The sequence below is a fragment of the Salmo salar genome, chromosome 19 (assembly GCF_965601325.2).
Source record: "Salmo salar chromosome 19, fSalSal1, whole genome shotgun sequence".
Classification (NCBI taxonomy): Eukaryota; Metazoa; Chordata; class Actinopteri; order Salmoniformes; family Salmonidae; genus Salmo; species Salmo salar.
This window is the reverse complement of record NC_138309.1, coordinates 2,252,501-2,258,925: the sequence shown is the minus strand read 5'-3', so window position 1 is coordinate 2,258,925 and position 6,425 is coordinate 2,252,501. Positions and strand designations below refer to the sequence as shown.

The 6,425-nt window shown below is 44.1% G+C and overlaps 1 protein-coding gene across 2 annotated transcripts in view; it reads right to left on the bottom strand.

Annotated features, from left to right (window-relative positions):
• Positions 1-1,003: 1,003 nt before the first annotated feature.
• The window catches only part of LOC106578279 (protein FAM234A), a 46,183-nt gene continuing 40,761 nt past the window's right edge, over positions 1,004-6,425 (bottom strand). For both annotated transcript variants that reach the window (XM_082965562.1, XM_082965563.1), the window contains exon 8: positions 1,004-6,425. This exon is cut by the window's right edge and continues 175 nt beyond it. The gene's annotated coding sequence lies outside the window, so the exon portion shown is untranslated.

Below are 6,425 nucleotides of genomic sequence, written 5' to 3'. Positions count from 1 at the left end.
TCATACAGGGCCTACAGTTCTATCAATATACATTTAATAGACCTTCATTTACAGCAACTTGAAATAGTACAGCACTTGCTACTAGTTTCCTCTGGATTGTCATCTAGCACAGTACCTCTGGCTAAAATATAAGGCTATGACTTGTCATTTTATATGAAAGCAGGACCCTTAAAATACTACCAATAACCAGTGTTCTCCAGCTCTTTGGGGCTATTAGTGCCTCTTTTTGTGGCATATCATCAACACTCTTTACCATCTTTACATAGCCTCAAGCTGCAAGACCAAAGGTTTCTTAAAACTAGTTGTGCATAAATGCATTAAGCTAACTCATAATAACATATTGCCTGGTTGGTATGCCCTGGCAGTCTTGTGAGTATTGCAGTTATTAGTTGCATAGACCCAAAGCTAAGTCTGCCTCTACCAAGAGACTTGTCCATTTGTGCGCTCAGAAAACTGAGCTTCGCAGCGATGCTCAAAAGTGCTTAGTTAAGGAGACGAGAAATGTAGACAAAATGTGATCTTTTCTCTATAGGAGAAGAGCCGTTTGTAATCTGATTGTCATGATGACAGTCTGAATACATGGTCAGCCGAGGAAGGCTTAGTTGTCAGCAGTAAAGTAACCGTCAGAACTAACGGTTGTCAAAGCTATTGTAATAACGTACACAGTTTAGATACATCAGCAGTAATGTTGTCATGGTAACAACGGCCTGTCGCTGAAGCGCAGTCTCTGGAAGGCCTCTTTGATGTCCTCGTTAGTGTCTTTGCTGCTCATGGAGCAAATGTGGAGGACCCGGCTGTCGGGGACGTCTTGTTTCAGCTTGCGCTTGCTGAGGACCACCGTTCCCTCGGTCCCCTCCCCCTCGGGCCCCGTCAGCAGGATGTAGCAGGCATGACGCCCCCACTCCAACAAGGTGGCTGGGACAGGCAGGAAACACATGGACAACAAGTAATTTATCACACCGAGAACAGTTATTATCCGGAAGTACAGTAGACTAGGGCCCGGTTCCCTGATAATCAAATCAAATTTTATTGGTCACATACACATGGTTAGCAGATGTTATTGCGAGTTGCGAGTGTAGCGAAATGCTTGTGCTTCTAGTTCCGACAGTGTAGCAATATCTAACAAGTAATAACTAACAATTCCACACAAAGCAATGAAATATGAAAATATAAATATACGAATGAGCAATGTCAGAGCGCATAGGCTAAGATGCAATAGATAGTATAGAATACAGTATATACATATGAGATGAGTAATGCAAGATATGTAAACATTATAAAAGTGACATTACAGTGAGGGAAAAAAGTATTTGATCCCCTGCTGATTTTGTACGTTTGCCCACTGACAAAGAAATGATCAGTGTATCATTTTAATGATAGGTTTATTTGAACAGTGAGAGACAGAATAACAACAAAAAAATCCAGAAAAACGCATGTCAAAAATGTTATAAATTGATTATGCATTGAATCTATTCTTCCGCAACCAGAAATCTGCTCCTTTAACTCTCTGTTTTGAACGCATTAGACAACCAGTTCTTATAGCCTTTAGCCGTACCCTTATCCTATTCCTCCTCTGCTGATGTATTTCCATCCCCAACTCCAACATTTTCCGACAAGGTAGAACTGCTAAAGGGGGCGGAGTTGCAATCTACTGCAGAGATAGCCTGCAGAGTTCTGTCATACTATCCAGGTCTGTGCCAAAACAATTCAAGCTTCTACTTTTAAAAATCCACCTTTACAGAAACAAGTCTCTCACTGTTGCCGCTTGCTATAGACCACCCTCGGCCCCCAGCTGTGCCCTGGACACCATATGTGAATTGATTGCCCCCCATCTATCTTCAGAATTCGTACTGTTAAGTGACCTATACTGAATATCACTGCCTCATTGCCTGCGTCCGTAATGGGTCCAGGGTCAAACGACCACCCCTTATCACTGTCCAACGCTCCCTAAAACACTTCAGCGAGCAGGCCTTTCTAATCGACCTGGCCAGTGTATCCTGGAAGGATATTGACCTCATCCCGTCAGTAGAGGATGCCTGGATGCTATTTAAAAGTGCTTTCCTCACCATTTTAAAAAAGCATGCCCCATTCAAAAAATGTAGAACTAAGAACAGATATAGCCCTTGGTTCACCCCAGACTTGACTGCCCGTGACCAGCACAAAAACATCCTGTGGTGTTCTGTATTAGCATCGAATAGCCCCCGCGATATGCAACTTTTCAGGGAAGTCAGGAACCAATATACACAGTCAGTTAGGAAAGCTAAGGCTAAGAAATTTTCATCCTGTAGCACTAATTCCAAAACGTTTTGGGACACTGTAAAGTCCAAAGTCCTCCCAGCTGCCCACTGCACTGAGGATAGGAAACACTGTCACCACCGATAAATCTACGATAATCGCTAATTTCAATAAGCATTTTTCTACGGCTGGCCATGCTTTCCACCTGGCTAGCCCTACCCAGGCCAACAGCTCTGTACCCCCTGCAGCAACTTGCCCAAGCCCCTCCCCCCCGCTTCTCCTTCACCCAAATCCAGACAGCTGATGTTCTGAAAAAGCTGCAAAATCTGGATCCCTAAAAATCAGCTGGGCTAGACTATCTGGACCCTCTCTTTCTGAAATTATCTGCCGAAACTGATGCAACCCTTATTTACTAGCCTGTTCAACCTCTTTCGTGTCGCCTGAGATCCCCAAAGACTGGAAAGCTTCCGCGGTCATCCCCCTCTTCAAAGGGGGAGACACTCTAAACCCAAACTGTTATAGACATATATCCATCCTGCCCTGCCTTCCTGAAATCTTCGAAATTCAAGTTAACAAACAGATCATCGACCATTTTGAATCCCACCGTACCTTCTCCGCTATGCAATCTGGTTCCCGAGCTGGTCATGGGTGCACCTCAGCCACGCTCATGGTCCTATACGATATCATAACCGCCATCGATAAAAGACAGCACTGTGCAGCCGTATTCATCGACATGGCCAAGGCTTTCGACTCTGTCAATCACCGCATTCTTAACAGCAGACTCAATAGCCTTGTTTTCTCAAATTACTTCCTCGCCTGGTTCACCAACTACTTGTGATAGAGTTCAGTGTGTGAAATCGGAGGGCCTGTTGTCCGGATCTCTGGCAGTCTCTATGGGGGTGCCACAGGGTTCAATTCACAGGCCGACTCTTTTCTCTGTACAGTCGTGGCCAAAAGTTTTGAGAATGACACAAATATTAATTTTCACAGTGTGCTGCCTCAGTTTGCATGATGGCAATTTGCATATACTCCAGAATGTTATGAAGAGTGATCAGATGAATTGCAATTAATTGCAAAGTCCCTCTTTGCCATGCAAATTAACTGAATCCCCCAAAAACATTTCCACTGCATTTCAGCCCTGCCACAAAAGGACCAGCCGACATCATGTCAGTGATTCTCTCGTTAACACAAGAGGGAGTGTTGACGAGGACAAGGCTGGAGATCACTCTGTCATGCTGATTGAGTTCGAATAACAGACTGGAAGCTTCAAAAGGAGGGTGGTGCTTGGAATCATTGTTCTTCCTCTGTCAACCATGGCTACCTGCAAGGAAACGTGTGCCGTCATCATTGCTTTGCACAAAAAGGGCTTCACAGGCAAGGATATTGCTCCTAAATCAACCATTTATCAGATCATCAAGAACTTCAAGGAGAGCGGTTCAATTGTTGTGAAGAAGGCTTCAGGGCGCCCAAGAAAGTCCAGCAAGCACCAGGACCGTCTCCTAAAGTTGATTCAGCTGCGGGATCGGGGCACCACCAGTACAGAGCTTGCTCAGGAATGGCAGCATGCCGGTGCATCTGCACGCACAGTGAGGCGAAGACTTTTGGAGGATGGCCTGGAGTCAAGAAGGGCAGCAAAGAAGCCACTTCTCTCAAGGAAAAACATCAGGGACAGACTGATATTCTGCAAAAGTTACAGGGATTGGACTGCTGAGGACTGGGGTGAAGTAATTTTCTCTGATGAATCCCCTTTCCGATTGTTTGGGGCATCCGGAAAAAAGCTTGTCCGGAGAAGACAAGGTAAGCGCTACCATCAGTCCTGTGTCATGCCAACAGTAAAGCATCCTGAGACCATTCATGTGTGGGGCTGCATCTCAGCCAAGGGAGTGGGCTCACTCACGATTTTGCCTAAGAACACAGCCATGAATAAAAATGGTACCAACACCTCCTCCCAGAGCAACTTCTCCCAACCATCCAGGAACAGTTTGGTGACGAACAATGCCTTCTCCAGCAAGATGGAGCACCTTGCCATAAGGCAAAAGTGATAACTAAGTGGCTCGAGGAACAAAAAAAAAATCGATATTTTGGGTCCATGGCCAGGAAACTCCCCAGACCTTAATCCCATTGAGAACTTGTGGTCAATCCTCAAGAGGCGGGTGGACAAACAAAAACCCACAAATTCTGACAAACTCCATGCATTGATTATGCAAGAACGGGCTACCATCAGTCAGGATGTGGCCCAAAAGTTAATTGACAGCATGCCAGGGCGAATTGCAGAGGTCTTGAAAAAGAAGGGTCAACAATGCAAATATTGACTCTTTGCATCAACTTCATGTAATTGTCAATAAAAGTCTTTGACACTTTTGAAATGCTTGGAATTATACTTCATTCCATAGTAACAGCTGACAAAAAATATCTAAAGACACTGAAGCAGCAAACTTTGTGAAAATTAATATTTGTGTCATTCTCAAAACTTTTGGCCATGACTGTATATATCAATGATGCTGGTGTTTCTCTGATACACCTCTAAGCAGACGACACCATTCTGTATACATCTGGCCCTTCTTTGGACACTGTGTTAACAAACCTCCAAACGAGCTTCAATGCCATACAACAGTCCTTCCGTTGCCTCCAACTGCTTTTAAATGCTAGTAAAACTAAATGCATGCTCTTCAACCGATTTGTTGCCCGCCCGCCCGCTTAGCATCACTACTCTGGACGGTTCTGACTTAGAATATGTGGACAACTACAAATACCTAGGTGTCTGGTTAGACTGTAAACTCTCCTTCCAGACTCACATTAAGCATCTCCAATCCAAAATTAAATCTAGAATCGGCTTCCTATTTCGCAACAAAGCATCCTTCACTCATGCTGCCAAACATAACCTCGTAAAACTGTCTATCCTACCGATCCTCGACTTCAGCGATGTCATTTACAAAATAGCCTCCAACACTCTACTCAACAAATTGGATGCAGTCTATCACCAAAGCCCCATATACTACCCACCATTGCGACCTGCACGCGCTCGTTGGCTGGCCCTTGCTTCATACTCGTCGCCAAACCCACTGCCTCCAGGTCATCTACAAGTCTCTGAGAAAGCCATGCCTTATCTCAGCTCACTGGTCACCATAGTAGCACGCGCTCCAGCAAGTATATCTCACTAGTCATCCCCAAAGCCAATTCCTCCTTTGGCCGCTTTTCCTTCCAGTTCTCTGCTGACTGGAACTGCAAAAATCACTGAAGCTGGAGACTCATATTTCCCTCACTAGCTTTCAGCACCAGCTGTCAGAGCAGCTCACAGATCACTGCACCTGTACATTTGTAAACAGCCCATCCAACTACCTCATCCCTACTGTATTTATTTATTTTGCTCCTTTGCACCCCAGTATCTCTACTTGCACATTCATCTTCTGCACATCAATCACTCCAGTGTTTAATTGGTATATTGTAATTACTTCACCACCATGGCCTATGTATTGCCTTACCTCCCTTATCTTACCTCATTTGCACACACTGTATATAGATTTTTTCTACTGTATTATTGACTATGTTTTGTTTATTCCATGTGTAACTCTGTTGTTGTATGTGTCGAACTGCTTTGCTTTATTTTTGGCCAGGTCGCAGTTGTAAATGACAACTTGTTCTCAACTAGCCTACCTGGTTAAATAAAGGTGAAATTTAAAAGAAAAGAGAAAAAAAAGGTTAGAAGCAGTCAGCTGGTATTCTGTCTATAATTGAATGGCCAGCAGTCACCCGATCTCAACCATATTGAGCTGTTGTGGGAGCAGCTTGACCGTATGGTACATAAGTGCCCATCAAGCCAATCCAACTTGTGGGAGGTGCTTCAGGAAGCATGGGGTGAAATCTCTTCAGATTACCTCAACAAATTGACAACTAGAATGCCAAAGGTCTGCAAGGCTGTAATTGCTGCAAATGGAAGATTCTTTACCAAAAGCGAAGTTTGAAATATTGTGTTCTTCAATTAAAAATCATTATTTTTAACCTTGTCAACAGCTTGACTATATTTCATGCGTTTTCATGGAAAACAAGGACATTTCTAAGTGAGCCCAAACCTTTGAGCGGTATGTGTGTTCCCTTGTTTTGTAATGTTCTGTAGTTTCGACCCAATGATTCATCTGACAAACATTTACTTTGCGTCCTGCAGGCCCAGACATGGAACAAAGCTGGCGAGA